The sequence below is a fragment of the Dromiciops gliroides genome, chromosome 4, assembly GCF_019393635.1.
Source record: "Dromiciops gliroides isolate mDroGli1 chromosome 4, mDroGli1.pri, whole genome shotgun sequence".
NCBI classification, from domain to species: domain Eukaryota; kingdom Metazoa; phylum Chordata; class Mammalia; order Microbiotheria; family Microbiotheriidae; genus Dromiciops; species Dromiciops gliroides.
In genome coordinates this window covers 13,684,201-13,704,329 of record NC_057864.1, presented here as the reverse complement: position 1 = coordinate 13,704,329, position 20,129 = coordinate 13,684,201, and positions in this window count along the sequence as shown.

The window sequence follows — 20,129 nt, the reverse complement described above, 5'->3', positions numbered from 1 at the left end:
AGTTCCAAATTCTCTCCCACCCTCCCTCCCCTCTCCTCTCATTTAAGAAGGCAAAGAATTTGATTTAGGTTATACATGTGAAGTCATGCAAACCATATTTCTATATTAGTCACAGTATGAAAGAAAACATACAGATCCTCCCCTCAAGAAAAATAAACTTTTTTCAAGAATGCTTTGATCTGCATCCATATGCCATCAGTTCTTTCTCTGAAGGTGGATGGTCTTCTGTCATCATGAGTCCTTTGGAATTATCTTAGGTCATTGTATTGCTGAGGATAGCTGGGTCATTCCTAGCTGATCTTCATGTAATATTATTTTTACTGTGTACAATGTTCTCCTGGTTCTGCTCACTTCACTTTGTATCAGTCGATGTAAGTCTTTCCAAATTTTTCTGAAAGCATTCTGCTTGTCATTTCTCTAGTCAGTAGTGATTTAGAAAATTTTCATATGACTACTGATAGCTTTGATTTCTTTTTATGAAAACTTCCTGTTCATACCATTTGACCATTTATCAATTGGGAAATGACTTGTATTCTTATGAATTTGTCTCGATTCTCTATATAATTGAGAAATGAAGCTTTTTTTAGAGAAACTTGCTGGAAATTCTCCCCCTCCCAGTTCTCTGCTTTCCTTTGTGATGAAATAATGAGATTTAGCAGATACTCAAAGACCCACCTGGAGATTAATCTAGACTGATTGAATCAAGTGAGAGTGATTAACTGCTGAGTAGCCTACTTCAAGTTAACTGGATTGTAATCACAACTTGAGAACACTTTCGAAGTGTGTAAGGACCGCCTCGGTTCCAGACCTATAAAAAGCTTCCACAATCAGTTTGCTGGAGAGAGTTCATGATTGAAGTAGGCTTGTGGCAGAGGACTTGAGGAAGAACCCAACCAGGCTGGAACTCTAGGCTACGTAGGCTTTTTCTTAACTTTCTGAACTCCTTGTGAATACCTATATGCTTTAATAAATGTTTAATGCCAAAGACTAGTGCTGAAGCTTCTAATTTAAGGTGATCACACAATCTAGATTTTAAACATTACACCTTCTAATTTTGGCTACATTAGTTTTGTTTGTGTAAAACCTTTTAAATTTAATGTAACCAAACTATCCATTTTATATAATATATTATTTTCTACTTCTTGTTTGGTCATATATGTTCTTCTTTTATTCATAGATCTGACAAACGATTCCATAATCCATTAATTTGCTTTTGGTATTACCCTTTATGTATTAATCATTTACCCATTCTGACCTTATCTTGGTATTCAGTGTGAGATGTTGGTAGTAGTAAAATTAATTGTTCTTTAAATGTTTGGTAGAATTCACTTGTGAATCCATCTGCTCCTGGGGATTTTTCTTAGGGAGTTCATTGATGGCTTGTTCAATTTCTTTTTCCAATATAGGCTATTTAAGTATCATATTTCCTCTTCTTTTAATCTTTAAATTCATATTTTTAAAAATATTCATCCATTTCACTTAATTATTAGAAACTTTCTTTTTAAAAATCAAATTCTTTCTTTTTTTCTTTTTTATATCATTCCAACATAGTCAACTTATACCTGTGTCCTTTGTTTATGTATATTCCTTCTAACTGAATCCCTTATGATTCCTCTTTTCTATGTATCTTTTTATGTTTCTCTTGAGTCCTATATTTGAAAGCCAAATTTTCTATTCAGCCATCATCTTTTCATCAGCAATGCTTCAAAGTCCTCAATTTCATTAAATGTTCATTTATCCCCCTGAAGGATTATACTTAGCTTTGCTGGGTAAGTGATTCTTCATTGTAATCCTAGCTCCTTTGTCCTCTGGAATATCCTCTGGAATATCTGGTATATTAGCAGTAGAAGCTGCTAAATCTTGTGTCATTCTGACTGTGGCTCGATGATATTTTAATTGTTTCTTTCTGACTGATTGTAATGTTTTCTCCTTTACCTTGGAGCTCTGGTGTTTGGCTATAATATTACTAGGAGTTTTCATTTTGGTATTTCTTTCCAGAGGTGATCGGTGGATTCTTTCAATTTTTATTTTACTTTCTGGTTCTAGAATATCAGGGCAGTTTTCCTTGATAATTTCTTGAGAGATGATGTCTAGGGGGCAGCTAGGTGGTGCAGTGGATAAAGTACCAGCCCTGGATTCAGGAGGACCTGAGTTCAAATTTGGTCTCAGACATTTGACATTTACTAACTGTGTGACCTTGGGCAAGTCACTTAACCCTCATTGCCCTGAAAAAACCAAAACAACAACAAAATCACAAAAAAACCCCAAACAAACAAACAAACAAACAAAACCCAGAGAGATGATGTCTAGGATCTATTTTCCAGGTCAATTGTTTTTCCAAAGAGATATTTCACATTTTCTTCTATTTTTTCATTCTTTTGATTTTATTTAATTATCTCATGATGTCTCATGGAATCATTGGGTCTCACTTACCCAATTCTAATTTTTAAGGAATTATTTTTTTCATTGAGCTTTTGCACCTCCTTTTCCATTTGGCCAGTTCTACTTTTTAAGGAGTTTTTTTCTTCAGTGAATTTTTATACATCTTTTTTCTATTTGGCCAATTATGCTTTTTAAAAGATTCTTCCCTTTGGTGGATTTTTATGCCTCTTACAATTTGGCCTATTCTGTAAAATGAGTTGGACAAGGAAATGGCAAACCACTCCAGTGCCATTGCCAAGAAAACCCCAAATGGGATCACGAAGAGTAAGACATGACTGAAAAATGATTAACAACAATAAAAAACATCCCTTCCAGTTCTAAATCTATGACCTTATGTCCTATTCTCCTAGCTTCCCTTTGGAATGTAGTCAATTTTCTGATGTCTCTTGGACCAAGGAAATGGGAAAAAGAGTAACCTTATCTTAGGCTTAATGGTGAGAAGAGACCTTATAGGGCTTTTCCAGTCCCTAACCAAATCATGAATCTTTTCTCCAAAGTCCCCACCAAGTGATCAGTCATTCAGTTTCTGTTTAAACAATACCCAATGATAAAGAACTACTAGGGAATCCTTGAAAGTGCCCCATTTCATTTTTCATAGCTCTTTCATGTTTTTCCCTATATTGAGTATGGTGCTTGGCACATAGTAAGCCCTTAATAATATTAAATGTTTCCTTTTTATAAGTTCCATCCATTGCTTCTACTTCTATCAACTGGGGGACAAGCAGAAAAAAAAACATTCAAGACCTCTTTCCAACAGCGCCCTTAAAATACTGATAAACAGTTATCATGTCCTTTTCCTAATCTCTTTTATCATCGGTGAGGTGGCAAAGAAGATGGACTCGGCATGGAGCCTGGAAGAACTGAGCTCAAATCCAACCTCAGACACTTAAGCTGAATGACTTTGGCCAAATCACATCATCTTTGTTTGCCTCAGTTTCCTCAAATGTCAAATGGTCATAATAACAGCACTTATCTTGCAGGGTTGTTGTGAAGATCAGATAAGATAATGAGTGTGCCCTATATAAATGCTTAGTCCCTTCCCTCACCTGGAGTAAATATTCACATCTTTTCAAATTCTCTACTGGTGAAGTTGAAGTTGGTGGCAGGAGTCCATAGATAATTGGGGTGAAAAAAATGGAACATTTCAGGGAATAGGGTCAGGGCCTTCTCTAGGGAGTTGTGGAGTTATGATAAAAATATTAATGACAGTATAAAATAATAATAGCTACCATTTAGACATTGCTTTGAGGTGTGTAAAGTGCTTTATCTCATTGATAGGTGAGTGCCTTCTCTGCTCCCAAATCCCCCCCTCTCCCCATGGATGTTAATTTGGGCTAGGAATGGCCAAGGAGAGATACAGGGAGAAGTAACCTAAATTCTGAGGGGCTTTTGGGAGGGGGAATGAGGTGACTCCAGTCATTTGTGGAAGAGACAAGTCTAGAACCTCTGTCTTCTGCCCAAACATGGCTCTTTCTTTATTTTTTCTTTTTCTTAAAAAAACTTTTTTTTGGTTCTTTCACAGCAGCTGAAGCATTGAAGGGACCACGAAAGGTCCCTACATGGGAGGAGAGGTGAAAGGGGAGAGGGGGACATCCTCTCAGGCTGCCTCATCTAAATGTCAATTTGTCACCTGGTAGGGGTAATAGATTTCCATTGTACTTTGGGGGAACATTCCTTTATCCAGTCAGCTACTCTGGAGGTCCAGATCCTCAGGAGATCTGGTCAGAGTGAAGAAGTTTTGTTAATAATAGGTCACACTTTTCTAGGCTGGTAAGGTTTCCAAATCACTGTCTACACAACAAGCCCCGGGGGAGAAGGGATACTTCCCACAACTCACCTGGATAATGGGTACAGGAGCTTATTAGTGATAACACTTCCTAGCTGGGTGACTCTGGGCAGTCATTGATCTCCTCCTATGTAAAAGGACCTTTCTCTATGGAGAGATAATATGTGGCGAGCACTTAGCAGAATTATTGTTGTCCCCATTTCATGCACCACAGGTCTCTTTGTGGCAGCTTTGTAGGACAGTGAGAATATCACCCATCATCCTCCTTTCTTTCCTTCCTTCCCTCCCTCTCAGCCCCCAAACACTCTAGTAGAGTCCTATACAGCCAAGAAGCAACCTGGGCCCTAGGCTTCGGTCGGCCTCTTGGGACTCCTGTGCATTTCTGGCTCACAAGCCTCTACCACCTGCACCATCACATTTAGGAAGGATGCATTCTTCCCTTGGGTTAAGCCTTGGCTCCAATATAATGATGGGGCAGCCAGGTGGCACAGTGGACAGAACGCCTGGTGTAGTGTCAGAAAGACCCGAGTTCAAATTCGACCTCAGACACTTCCCAGCTGTGTGACCCTGGGCAAGTCACTTCACCCTGTTTGCCTCAGTTTCCAGAGCTGGAGAAGGAAATGGTAAACTCCTCCACTATCTCTGCCAAGAAAACCCCAAATGGGGTCATGAAGAGTAGGACATGTCTGAAAACTACGGAACAACAGGCAGCAATTAATGCAAGAAACCTCTTTCACCCTAACCACTCCTAAGGGGCTGGAACCTGCCCTTTGGACCATGGCTGGTAGAGCTTGGTGAGAAGTGTTAATAACACGCAATAAATAGGCAAAAGACCCATGATGGTGGAGGGAAGACAACTATACCTCGTAGGGGAAGAACCTTTTGTGTAGTGATTGGCATGAATGATTATTTTTAAATCCATTTCTTTTGTTTCATTTTTATCTTTGTTTTTACATTACTCCTTTTTCTAACAATAATACCTTTTCCTCCTCTTCCCAGAAAACCATTCCCTATAACATGTAGCACCCCTCTCCACTTTCCAATTTTTACTTTTACTGGCTTCTGTCCTGTGAGGGTGACTATTGTTCCCCTCAGTCTTCTAGAGGGAAACCTGAGAAGATGTGGCTTCTGTGGTAAAATATGAAAGTTTTTAACAGTCGGTTAGGATAAGTGAAAGACGCCAGTTTTTCAAGGACCACCCTTTTGGGGAGGAGATGAACAGTCTGCCTGCTGCGCATGTCAGACTGCCTGCCAGGTACAGTGCGCCTGCTGCGCATGTCAGACTGCCTGCCGGGTTTTTTTGACTTCCGGGGTGGAGAGAACGGGAGTAGCCTTTTTTTGGCCGGCTTGGCGGGACTCCGGGCGGCGCGGCACAGACGGTCTGACTCACTCCAAAGGTGGCCTAAATCGGTTTGGTGAGTTTTTATAAGGAATATAGACAGCCTAGATTTAAGACGATTTGTACTGTATTTCTGTTTTCCTATCCTTCTAATCAACAACACCTTATATACAATAAAGGCTCTATCTAGAAAACCAGAAGCTTCTTCCATTTACTAGTCTGGGAGATGAATTAAGGGAAGGGTTAAGTAGGGGAGATTTATGATCTAATATCCAATTTTAAATCTCACAGTTTGGCGACCCCGAAGGGACCTTAAGGACCCTCCCACCCTCCCTAGTTTGGCCATAAGCCGGCTAATTCGGTGGATTTTCCAAATACCCCCCCCCCCCCCCCCCCCCCCCCCCCCCCCCCCCCCCGCGGACTTTCCCTTTGTCTAATCTCCCTTAAAGACTTTAAGCCTCTAAAAGTCTTGCTTTAAACAGAAAAGCCAGCCCAGTTTAAAGGGCAAGATGCTCGAATATTCTACCATCCCTTTGATTTTTCTCATCGGAATGTATTGGGACAGCATAACATCCCGACTTAGAGGAATAGTTTATTCAATGGTCCTTCATAACATTATTGGTTTTTTCCTCATTCAGGCAGCAAAAAGTTTTTTGTATAATAGTATACGTGAGAATCTTTGGGAAAATACGTTTAATATAAGTAGAAATTTTATGCCTGCAATTGAAATACCTTTTAATACCACATCCATAGTTCATACGACTAAGGATTTTATTTTTTTTTGTTGTTTTTTTTTTGTTTTTGTTATTATCATTGTTTTTGTTATTATCATTGTTATGATGTGGGGGAAACTCTCACATATGGAGAGAGACCTCAAAATGGCTGTTTCTACTAGAGATGATCCAAGTTCAGAATCAGATCAGCAGAAACTACTCCCTCTGCAGGAAGCTATAGAACATAGTAAGAAGGGAGTGCCAATTCAAGTCAGAAAATATAGCCCCTTTAGACCAAGTGACTTGAGCGCATGGAAATCAATCATCCCTAGTTTTGAGAAAAATCCAAACACTGTAATTTCACAGTTAAGGACTATATTTAATGCATATCAACCCAGTTGGGCTGATGTTACTTGCCTTTTGGAAACTTTACTGTCCCCAACTGAGATTACAGATATTATCTCAGCAGGAAATGCCCTTGTTGCGAAAGGTAAGGCCGATGTGGAATGGCCTCTAAAGGATCCAGAGTGGAATTATAATGATGATAGGGATTTCCAAAGATTAAAAGATGCTAGAGAAACACTTCTGAAGGGAATGGAATCTTGCTCTAGAAAACCGGAAAACTGGCAGAAATTTTTAAGCCTACCTCAGGAGGCTAATGAAAGACCAAACAGATTTTATGATAGACTTTGTGAGGCCGCTAGACAGTACACCAGATTGGATCCAGTAGATTTAAGAGATTCCTGTATCATTCTCAACACATTTGTTTATAATTCACTGCCAGAAATACGCAGATACTTTCTGAAACAATGTCCAGACTGGAGAAATCTCTCAGTAGATAGAATTAAGGAACTTGCAAATTATGTCTTTGACTCACGTGAGGAAGATCCAGATCACCCTAAACAGAGCATTCTGGCACCAGCGATTCCTAGTCAGCCATGTGGACACCGGAACAAGGACACTAAGGTGTGTTGTTACTGTCGTAAGGAGGGGCATGAATTGAGAGAATGTAGGACTTGGAGAAGAAATTCTAATTCTAATTACAGGCGAAATCAAAATAGAAATAGATCTTTTTGGAGGAATACAGAAAGGCAGTACCAGAATAATGGTAACCAAGACCCCCCTCAGAAGAGGACACAGGAATGATGGTGTCTTGGGGAGGAATGGAACATAGATAATGAAAGCCATATATTCCCAGATCCAGATTTTTTGAATGCACTTGTGCCAGTCCATTCACCTCCCCAGAGTAATGAACCACATGTCACCTTAAAAGTGGGGGAGACTTATTATGATTGTCTGCTAGACACAGGAGCCTCTAAATCAGTATTAGTAAGCAAACCAGATGCTGGGTGTAGACCTGTAGGATTTTTGAATGTAGTGGGAGTCTCAGGAAAGAGCCAGAGAGTGGCAAAATTGAATCCTCGCATGGTATCTATGGGGCCCTTAACAGTGGAACATTCATTTTTACTCATGCCTGATGCCCCTGTAAATTTATTAGGTCGTGATCTCCTTTGCAAGCTTAGAGCAACCATATCTTGTGCTCCAGATGGGGCTGTCTCCTTACAATTGCCAGAGGATACTGTTCATTTATTACCAATTTTACTTACAGAAGCTCAAGGAACAGCAGGGGAGGTATCCAAAATCCCCTCTGACATTCCTGAGTCTTTATGGGCCTCATCCCCTAATGAGGTGGGGCTCCTTAAGTCTGCCATGCCTGTTACCTTTAAAGTTAAGGGGGGACCACCCCCCTCCATTCCACAGTATCCATTGTCTAGGGAAGCAATAGAAGGGATCACCCCTATAATTGAGGCTTTGAAAAGCCAGGGTATTATTATTCCATGTCATCACTCTCCATGCAATACTCCCATTTTGCCAGTTAAAAAACCCAAGCCTGGGCCAGATGGTAAACCTGTTTATCGCTTTGTGCAAGATCTTAGAGCGATTAATAATTATGTTATTCCTAGACATTCTATAGTCGCAAATCCGGCTATGATAATTTCCTCAATTCCCTATGAATCTACATGTTTCACAGTGGTAGACCTTTGCTCTGCCTTTTTCTCCATACCAGTACATGAGGACTTCCAATATTTATTTGCTTTTACCTGGAAAAATAGACAGTGGACCTGGACTAGACTCCCACAGGGATTTGTAGACAGTCCCACATTATTTTCCCAAATTTTACAGCAGGATCTGGCCTCTATTACCTTTAAGGGCTCCACACTAGTACAATATGTAGATGACTTACTTTTGGCCTCTCCTAATGCTGAAATTTGTCAGGAAGATAGCCGTCACTTACTGCTGGAGCTGCACAAGAGAGGACACAAGGTTTCCAAGACAAAGGTACAATGGTGTTTGCCCCAGGTAGAATATTTAGGATTTATTTTGGCTGCTGGAACTCGCTCTGTCTCTTCTAAGAGAGTCCAGGCCATTCAACAACTCTCTGCCCCCACTACTAAGAGGCAGTTGAGAGCCATTCTGGGAGCAGCTGGGTACTGTAGACAATGGATACCCTCTTTTGGTGAAATTACTAAACCCCTCATAGCTCTTACAAAAAGTTCTGTTCCAGACAGTTTACAGTTGGATCCCCAGCATCTCTCAGCCATAAAAGAATTAAAACGGGCCTTGTTATCAGCACCTGCCCTAGGACTGCCAGATTATAGTAAGCCTTTCACTCTCTTTGTGCATGAACAAAGGGGGGTGGCTTCTGGAGTCCTGACTCAGTCACTGGGGCCTAACCAACGTCCTATAGCCTACTATTCAATTCAGCTGGACCCTGTAGCGGCTGGAGCGCCACCTTGCCTTAGAGCAGTGGCGGCCACAGCGCTTTTGGTAGAAAAAGCCTCTGATTTGGTCCTAGGTAACCCTCTAACTGTGCAATGCCCTCACGAAGTGGAGGCTCTCTTACTACGTCACAGGACACAAACCTTTTCAGATCAAAGGCTGGCTAAGTATGAAATAACCCTGTTAGGTAATGAGAATATCACTTTAAAACGCTGCACAGTTCTTAATCCAGCAACACTACTCCCTAACTTACCATTCTCGGGGGAACCGTTGCATGACTGTGCTTCTTTAGTTGATATGGCTGAAAAACCCCGTGATGATCTTTTTGATACACCTTTAGAAAATCCTGATCTTGTCCTCTATACAGATGGTTCCTCATTTATGAGAGAGGGAACCCGTTTTACTGGAGCTGCTGTAGTTTCTGATTATGACACCCTCTGGGCAGCTTCTCTGCCTTCCCATTTTAGTGCACAGGCTGCTGAACTTGTGGCTCTTACACAGGCCTGTAATATAGCTAAAGATAAGAGTGCCACCATTTTTACTGACTCGAAATATGGCTTTGGCATATGCCACTTTATTGGTATGATTTGGCGTCAACGAGGCTTTCTAACATCCTCGGGCAAGGCTATTGCCAATGGGGACCTTATCAAGGACCTCTTAGATGCCCTAAAACTGCCTTCTTCCCTAGCCGTTGTACATTGCCCTGCCCACACAGGGAATAGTGATCCTGTTTCAAAGGGAAATGCACGAGCCGATTCTGCAGCCAAGCTTGCTGCATTAGAAGCTCCTGAACATGTATTTAACCTTTCACCTTCTGAGGATATTCCTTCCAACCTAACCTATGACGATTCTGAAGTAGAAAAGTGGAAAAAGAAATTTAAGGCGAAACAGATCAATGGCATCTGGGTGTCTCCGGAAGGTAAGCCATTTCTTCCCCGGAAATTCTACCACCAGGTATGCCTCTCTGTTCACAGAAAAGGCCATTTTGGTACACAAGGCATTGTAGACTCTATTAAGAGAACCTGGATAGCACCAGGTGTGACTAATACAGCATCTCGAATCTGCTCGGGCTGCTCCACATGTCAGTCTTATAATCAGTATGCTTTTAAGGTCAAAGCTTATGGAGGGCGTCCTCTAGCATATACACCTTTTGAGCACTTACAAATTGATTATATTACTATGCCAAAAGCAGGACATTATAAATTTTGCCTTGTTATAGTTGATCAGCTCACTCGGTGGGTGGAGGCCTTTCCCAGCCCCCGAGCCACAGCTGCCTTTGTTGCCAAAATTCTTCTTAAAGAGATAGTACCTCGTTTTGGCCCACCAGCCCGCATCGATTCTGACAAAGGCACACATTTCACTGATTCGATTTTATCCCAAATCTACTCTTTCTTGGGAGTGACTCCAAAATTCCACACGCCCTACCATCCACAAAGTTCAGGCCAAGTCGAACGTATGAATAAAGAGCTTAAGAGTATGATTGGCAAATTATGTACTGAAACCCATTTGAAATGGCCTGATGTTCTACCATTGGCATTATTCTATCTACGAAGTAGACCAAGAGGAGAACTTCATATATCTCCTTATGAAATGCTTTTTGGTCACCCTCCTATCCAAGCTAAAACTTTTTCCCCAGTTTATACATCACTGGTGGGAGGTGATACTTCTGTTGCTTCCTATATACAGGAATTACAGACCAGGCTACGTGAACTCCATGAGGCAGGAGCTGTGGTCCAGGCAGGACCATTAGACTTTTCATTGCATAACTTCAACCCAGGAGATAAAATATATGTAAAGAATTTTCAGAGAACCAGTGGAACTCAACCTGCCTGGGAAGGACCTTTTCAGGTATTATTGACAACTCCTACCGCCATTAAAATTGGTGAAAAAGACTCATGGATTCATTGCTCTCATATAAAGCCTGCACCATTCATAGGTGAAGAGATTTCAGATAGACCTGAGGTAGACGCTAAAGAGGTAAAAACCCTAACGATAGCAACTGTTAAAGAGCAAAGAAAGTTCAGAGGAAACAGGAAGTTCCCATTTAAGAATCCCACTGATCAGTTAAATGCTTTGGGACTCAGTCTTCGTAAAGTATCAGGAGACGGAAATTGCCTTTTTAGGGCTTTAGCAGACCAGCTAGAAGGTCACTGTAGAAATCATCTCAGACACAGACAAGAAGCTGCTTCTTATATGATTAACCATAGACAAGAGTTTGAGTCTTTTATAGTAAATGACTCCCCTTTTGAAGAATATGTTGATGAATTAAAGAAATTTGGAAAGTGGGGAGGAAATGATACAATTGTAGCATTTGCTAAGCAGCATCAGCTGAATGTTGTGGTTCATCAATTAAATCAGCCTTTATTGAAAATCAGTGGCACAGACAAAACTGATGCTACAGAACTCCACATTTTCTACCATAAAGAACATTATGACAGCATTAGAAAGATCAATGACAATTCAGAAACCCCTGCCACTTTGGCATGCAGAGAATTGGGGAACCAGTTAAAACAATGTGGCATACCCCAAACTCTAGCAGCTTAAATACCTTATAATTTAACAAGCATTTCCTTCTACAGGCAAAAGCACTGAAGTACATGGCCTAGTTTTCTGGCCTACCTCAACTATTTTTTTTTTTATTAATTTTTGGGTTTTTTTGTTTTTGTTTTGACTTTTGAAAGGCACTGAAAAGACCTGGAATTGACTGCACCTTTAAGTTCTTTAAGAGCACAAAAGGGTGCTTAGCGAATCTTTTGCTTTTTATTTTTTATTTTTGGTTTTGCTTTGGTTTTTTTTTTTTTTTTTTTACTTTTGTTTCTTTTGCTTTTCTTTAAAACTAAATTTTGTAAACTAAGTGATTATTCAAAGACATTTTAAGTATATGCTGTGGGTGAGGCTATCGGGCCTCAGAAGCTACCAGAATTCTTCTTTTTTTTTATTTACTCTTTCTTTTTGAGAGAACCATGAGTTCTAATGAGTTTTGTTTTATTTATTTATTTTTCTCCTTTCTCTTGTATGTTGTTCTGTTTAACTAAAAAGTACCAGAAATTGCTTGATACCTCACTGAAAACATTGAATATTGAATCTTGCTAATTGAAGTCTTATTTCTTTTTGATGAATTAATCACCACTTTAAGTATCTGCTACTGTTATACCAGAGAATTCATGTATAAGATGATGTGGTCTACTTGCTAAAAGAAGATTATGTAATAATGTCTAAAAGAAGATTATGTAACAATGTCTAATATAATCAGCTATTTACATTCGTTTATTATTTATATGTCATTATACTCTGGGTATGGTTTGGAATTATTGTATATATCACTAATATATTCTCAGTTATGCAGCATAGCACACATTTTTACCATCATATTGTCTTTGGTGAAATTAATGAGATTTCAGAAATATGGAAACTTATCATTTCAGAGACTAACTTGCTGTGAACTCTGACGCAGGCCCTGGAGAGAATATATGTGCAACAAAAGGAGAGACAGGTATACGTAAGTCCATGGTTTGCTTATGATGGTGACTATGTAGAGCACAATTACTAGGCACAGTCCAGTATTCATCCTCTCTCCCTCCTAATTTAACCTAATTTAACTGAACTTATTTATCTTTTTATCTCACTCAGTTGAATTCACCTGTGGCCTAGCACAATCACTGGCTGTCTCAGAACCATGAGATATGGTATGATAACCTTTCCATAACATTTTCAGGTGTCATGAACACATACTAAATTTGGCTTTGATCCAGACACATGGTGGTAAAAAGTGTTACACATTGCATAACTACCTCAACCCTCTATTACAAGTCTAACCATATAAAGGAGGGAATGTAATGGAATTTATTAATTTGATCATTGACAATGCTATGCTAAGGTTTTAAAAATACAGCAATTCAAACAGTTAAAGAAGATAATCCAGCTTTCCAGACCAGAGTCCAGAATCCAGTTTTCCAGACCAGAATCCAGTTTCCTCCTGATGACATCTTACCACTTCAAGAAGACAAGAGAACTCAGAGACTTTATATGAACTGTTTTGCTTTATTAGCTTTTACTATCTCCTTTCTGTTATATACTATCTGTAACATGTACTCTCTGCAGAGGCTCTCCCTTTGCAAGACTAATGTCAAAGCGTCGGTTCATGAGGAAAAAAAAAAAATCGCCCCTCTGGACAAAACTTTCCTCTCTTCCTTTTCTGTATTGTTGTTCGCATATTATTAGTCAGCAAAAGTTATTATATTCTTTTTACTGTTCCATCAAGGAAACATTCCGTTTCTTGAGGAAGCAAAGGGGGGAAATGTGGTAAAATATGAAAGTTTTTAACAGTCGGTTAGGATAAGTGAAAGACGCCAGTTTTTCAAGGACCACCCTTTTGGGGAGGAGATGAACAGTCTGCCTGCTGCGCATGTCAGACTGCCTGCCAGGTACAGTGCGCCTGCTGCGCATGTCAGACTGCCTGCCGGGTTTTTTTGACTTCCGGGGTGGAGAGAACGGGAGTAGCCTTTTTTTGGCCGGCTTGGCGGGACTCCGGGCGGCGCGGCACAGACGGTCTGACTCACTCCAAAGGTGGCCTAAATCGGTTTGGTGAGTTTTTATAAGGAATATAGACAGCCTAGATTTAAGACGATTTGTACTGTATTTCTGTTTTCCTATCCTTCTAATCAACAACACCTTATATACAATAAAGGCTCTATCTAGAAAACCAGAAGCTTCTTCCATTTACTAGTCTGGGAGATGAATTAAGGGAAGGGTTAAGTAGGGGAGATTTATGATCTAATATCCAATTTTAAATCTCACACTTCTAATATTTTTTTAGCTCCTGAACCCACACTGGTATCGTGCCTATTATCAATCAGAATCAGTTGAATCCCATTAACTTTTAGGAAAGGGATTTATTGAGAATGTATAGCAGAAATAATAGTCACACGAACATTTCTCCAAAAACCTGAAGATACACTCTCCTCTTGTACACACAGGATTTCTAGAGACAGTGGGCTCACACTTAAAGTACAGTGGTCATGAGGCACACATTTTAAGAACTTATATGGCAAAGGGGTAGCTTGAAATTCTGTACCCTGGAAGTCCTTTACTCCCTTTGGGAAGTACTTATGAAGTTCCCCTTAGGTATAGGTTTCTGCCAGGCATTGAGTGAGAATCTGAGACTTCCCAGAGCCCATAATCAGCACTTCTCTTCATCACAAGAAGTTATGATTCTGAAGCCAACAATCCTTCAATTATCTATAGGCACTTCCCTTGTCATCAGCCACTACAACTTCAACAAATTCTGACTCCTGTCATAGGTGGGACATCTAAAGTTCCCTCTCCTTTTTGGTTGGAGAGAGTAGAAGGTGAATGCCCAAGAGCTCCTTCTATAATCATCATTTAAGGAGGGTGCCCAGGGCAGTGACCCCATCTTTTCCCACCCTGGATATAGGATTTCATCACAGTCCCAGACCGGGGACTCACCCCTATCTTTCATCTTCTTTTTGTGGGTTGTCTCTCTCCCATTAGATTGTGAGCTCCTTGAAGGCAGGTACTGTCTTTTGCCATTGTATCCCCAGCATTTAGACACATAGTAAGTGCTTAATAAATGCTTATTTAATATTGACCTCTGGATAGATGTACACAATCTCTCAAATTCATAAGGTTGCTACCTGGACAATTCTATCTCTGAATACCCAAGATCAGAGAACAAAAAACAGGGGAAAAAACCATATGCCATGTGCTCACAGACAAATGGTACAGCTGTCTGACCCCTCCATGCCACCCCCTCCCAACCCTCCTTCTCATAGTAGTTCTTTCCCCATTTGCCAAGTAGGAAAAGAGATTGATTTCCATCCAATGGCATTCCCTTAGTATTTGAATTAAGTTCCAGCTCAGCAAATCTTCAGACTCCACAGTGACTCAGAAGAAGTGTTGTTTTTGTTTTTTTTTTAATCATCACCCAGGATCGGTCCCTCAGTTATGCTTGGCTAGAAATAATTTTCTGAAGTTTCACACCAGGCAAGAATTATGTATAACCCACCAGGAAGGACAACTGTGAAGGCTCTGAGGATTGTTCCTTCTCTCATTATAGAAAATGTGACAAAGATGGGGACACAGCGTAGAAAAACTAACAAACATAATAAAAAAATATGGCCATTGTGTGTAGGGATTCAAACTCAGAGTCTCCCATCTCTGTAGAGAAGCTGGAGGAGAAAGTACCATATGTATATATGTATATACACATACACACATATTTATAGATATATTTATACATGTCTATGTGTGTGTCTATATATAATGCCCCAAAGCTCTGTCTACAACCTTCACATATATCTATGTATATATACATATATGTATATGTGTGTATATGTAGATACATATGCATATACATAAAATAGTAGAGACTTTAAAAAAAACCTCCCTCCCCCTCCCCCTTCCCCCCAAAGAGTTTTGTATAATCCAGGGATTAGGTTTGAATGTAGCCATTGGGAGATCTTCAAGGTATAGTTCAATGATGAATGACTACAACTCTTTCCCACTCATGTTTTGGTTTCCCCCCCCCCATTCCTTCAATACTTGCCTCTTAGATTCCCACCCTTCCCTTAAACTCCAATTTAAATGCTTCTTCCAGGGAACTTTCCTCAATCACTTGTTTTGTGGTAACTGTAACGAGCATTTACGAAGTTTCTATAGTCAGAACATGGTCTCAGGCAAGGCCTACAGCTCATGTTCTACTGAGGAGAAACAATACCAAGGCAGAGAAGGCAAGTGACAAATACATTCAAGGCAGTAGATGGATAAGCATTTTATGAAGTGCCTGCTATGTGCCAGCTGCCAATTTGGGGACTGGATTGACAAAGACCAATTAAATAACCAGTGCCCACGCTCCAGGACCTTTGGGCTCTTTTGGAGGGGGCAGGCTACACATATTATATTTACACAAATATGTTTACACGGATGCCATCCAGCCAGTGCAGAGCAACAGAGACAGGGAATGTAGTTTTATGTGAGAGGAAGACTGTTTAATAAAGTGGGGAAAAGGAGAATGAGGATTTGGGGATGGAGGGGAAGAGCACGAATACCTCGGACAATCGTAGACCTGGAGCTGGGACTTCATGAGCCATCTAGTGCAGCCCCCTCATTTTACAGATCAGGAAACAGTCCTAAGGAGGGGACTTGTCCAAGGTCACACAGAAGGTGAACACAAGTGGTGGCATTTGAACCCAGGTCCTCTGGCTTCATAACCTGGGTTCTTTCCCCTGTACAACAGTGTCTCCTTACTTCAAGGCTTTTAAAAAATAATTATTTTAGGGCAGCTGGGTGGCACAGTGGATAGAGCACTGGCCCTGGATTCAGGAGGGCCTGAATCCAGCCTTCAACACTTGATACTAGCTGTGGGACCCTGGGCAAGTCACTTAACCCCAATTGCCTCACAAAAACAAAAACAAATTATTGTGACAGATGACCAGCTAGGGATCCCTGTGGACATGCACCACAGCAGTATTCACAACGTTATGGATTGCTTCTGAGGACAGTGTCGTCTCCATCTATATCTCACCCCCCTATTAAGTTGGAAGCCCATCTGGTGATCAGGCGGGTTCTTGGCCAAAGGGCACAAAGTCCATGACTGAGGCCCATGTCTTGAGAACTTTCCAAGCCTGGGCGAATCAGCCAGAATTGAAGATTCTTGGACACAGTTGTCAAGAAGCCGGGCCCATCTCTATATGCCAATGAGAAATTGCTGAATGTGTCCAAAAAAGATTCCTTAATTGTATTTTTTAAAAAAGTTTAATGATTTTGAAGGCAGTAACTGAAAAATACTTGTTGGTTTTTGCCTCTAGGGTCCAATACGAACTCCTCTGGCATTTAAGGCCTTCACAACTAGTCTACAACCTAGCTCTCCAACCTGACAGCTCCATCGATTCTCAGCGTCCCCCTTGGAGAAAGATGGAGGAAAGAGATGCTCCAGATGTCTGTTCTCGCCTCCTTTTAGGCCCCATCACAGTCAGCCCTTGTTACATTATAGATTGTACTTCCTTGTGAACATCTTGTATCCCATTCCCAAGACCCCAGAGCGCTTTGAGGGCTGATGCTGTCTCCCTTTTGTCTTTGAATTGCTCCTTGGGCAAAAAGGCTTGGGCTAAGCTTCTTGAGAGTAGGGATTTTTTGTTGTTTGTTTGCTTGCTATTGGTATCTCCAGGGGGAGCTCAGTGCCTCGCCCATCATAAGGCCTTAGAAGGTGTTTGTTGATCGATTTCCCAAAATCTAGCCCCAAAGTAGAAGCTTACTGTTTGTTGCCCTGCAACTCTTTCCCTGACAGAGAGGAAAGCCTTTGGGTGTGGTAGCATAGCCTCCCCTGAAATCCTACTTACTAGCTGGTAACCCTGAGCAAGCTACTTAAGCTGTGTCTGCTTCAGTTTTTTCACTTGTAAAATGGGGTAATAATAGCATATACCTCCTAGGTTAGTTGTGAGGATCAAAGGAGGTATTTGTAAAGGGTCTTGCAAAGTACCACATAAATGCTAGCAATTCTTAATTATTAGATGCAAAATATAATAGTATCTATCTTCTTGGGACAGGTGAGGTCTTATTTTGAATAACATTTCAATATATTGAACAGGAGATATGAATGATATTATCTTAATTTTGTGGCTTCCCTAGCATCAAACAGGTCTCTATACTGCATATTTGGCTGCTTCATGTTGTGAGATTGTTTCTCTGCCCAAAGTTTCTAAAGCAGGAATTCTTAACCTTTTTGTGTTAGATATCCTTTTGCATGGGGCAGCTAGGTGGCGCAGTGGATAAAGCACCAGCCCTGGATTCAGGAGGACCTGAGTTCAAATCTATCCTCAGACACTTGACACTTACTGGCTGTGTGACCCTGGGCAAGTCAATTAACCCCCATTGCCCACAAAAAAAGGGAAAAAAAAGAAATCCTTTTGCATGTGTGAGGAAACCTAGGGATACCTTCTTAGAAGAATGTTTTAAAATATACAAAATAAAATTCATAGAATTACAAAAGAAACCAATTATATTGAAAAATCATGTATTTTTTCTTCTCAATCACGGAATCCATGGACCCCTGGTTAAGAAGCCCTATACAGAGGGAAGATGTTGTTTAGTCGTGTCTGACTGTTATTCCAGTTAGGGTTTTTTGGGGCAGAGATACTGGGGCAGGTTGCCATCTCCTTCTCTAGCTCATTTTACAGATGAAGAAACTGAGGCAAACAGGTGAAGTGACTTATCCAGGGTTATACAGCTCGTAAATGTTTTAACTCAGGCCTTCCTGACTCCAGGCCTGGCACTCTATTCACTGTGCCTCCTACCTGCCCTCCCAAAGGGTAGACTTGAGTTCAAGTGGGTTGGCAAGGGTACCAGTGCGGACCTGCAGGTCGGGCGTTCGGGGTCCTCTTTTTCGCTAGACTTGAGGAGCCCTGGGGCTGTCTCCGTTTTGCTGTCTCTGTTTCCAGCACCCTGGGGCCGGCCAGTCAGGGCTCTGGAGTAACCGGTAGAGAAGAGAAGCCGCTGAGCGCAGGGGAGGCAGGAGCAGCTCGGGGTGGGCGTAGGCGCCAGGGGACATTGACGGCCTGAGGGCGTTGGGAAGGGTGCCCAGAAGGGCAGAGGCCCTGGGCGTGTGGTCACCGCTCCCTGCCAGGGGATGTGTTCGGAGGCGCTGCTGGGCGGCCGCTGCGGTCGTCGCGGCTGCACCCGGAGAGGCTCGGCTCCAGCTCCAGCATCCGCTCCCGTTCGCTTAGGGGTGTTGCTGAGCCACCCCCCAGACGCAGCCCTTTAAAGGGCCAGGCCTCGAAGGGTCTTGCGGGCTGCTGCGGCCTCCGGTGCCACAAGTTCATCGCGAGTTGGGCGGTCGATTTTCGAAACTCACTTTCCCGGAGAAAGGGGGTGATATTTATCTGTTAGGCTCAAAGGCCCTCAGCCTCCAGCAAGATTCCCCGCCGAGGCCCCAGCATCCCACGGCGTTTTGCGCCCTGTGCTCTAGAACCCGGTCGAAGCGTGCAACAATGTTTCTAAGGGCCTTGAGGCTCCGAGTTCCAGCTGGGGGTGGGAGGGGGGCATTCTAGGAACGCGGCTCCTTCCACTGCAGCCCTGGCAGCAAGAACCAGATCCTGCCTCCCCCCAGCTCCACACCACCGGTCGTAGCTCCCATCACTTGGGCCTGGGTTCTAGCGGGGGTTGGCCTGGGGATTGTTGGGGGGCTGGGCCTGGGGAGCGCCTGGAGAAATTAGGGTAGAGGTTCTGGGATGATGGGAAATCTGCAATCGGACCCTGGGTGGTGGTGGGGGGGGACGTTAGGAAGGGAAGGCGGGTGGGGGGTCAAGGGGACAGGAGGGGGCTGGGAGCAGGGATATAGGGGTTCTTGGACGGTAGTGCCCGGGGCGCAAGAAGACAGAAAAGAGTTTCCCTCCCTCTTCTTGCCCCTCACCCTGTAGGGGTGTGTCCCACAGCCGTGAGGCTGAAGGTGCAGCAGAAAGGGGCCCCCTCAGTTCCCTACCCACTTAACCTGTACTCGCACCACAACAGACTCGAACTGCCCCTACCTGGCCCGGGGGTTAAGGTGAGGAGTGGTTTGGGGGCGGAGCTCTACCGTGCCCAATGGGAGGGGGAATGGTACTGACCCAGACTACTGGCCAGGGCTGAGAATGGCCGAAACCGTTTGGCTCAGCGGCGAGGGGAGGGGAGGAGCGAAATTGACAAAACCTGGTGGGAGTACAGGGGAGGGGAAAAGGGAGGCAGGCAGCGGTTAGTTTATCTTGAAGGTCCGTGAGATGGACTTGGGAGTCTGGAAAACAGATTCGAATCTTGCCTCTGACGCTTACTACCTATGTAATCGTGAGCATATCACTTAACATCTCAGAGCCTCGGTTTCCTCGTTGTAAAACGAGAGATCTGTCCCTTCCATGATTTAGATCTGTAGGCAGGACGAGGTCCTGCTTCAGGAGACATGGGTGGGTGGTGCTCTCCAGCTGGGCAAGAGGGTCGCGGCAGCCAGAACACTGGGCGCTGCGCGGACAGCACTTGCTCACCACCCCTCGGATTGTTATTCAGCCACTGAGGTGTTTTCTTA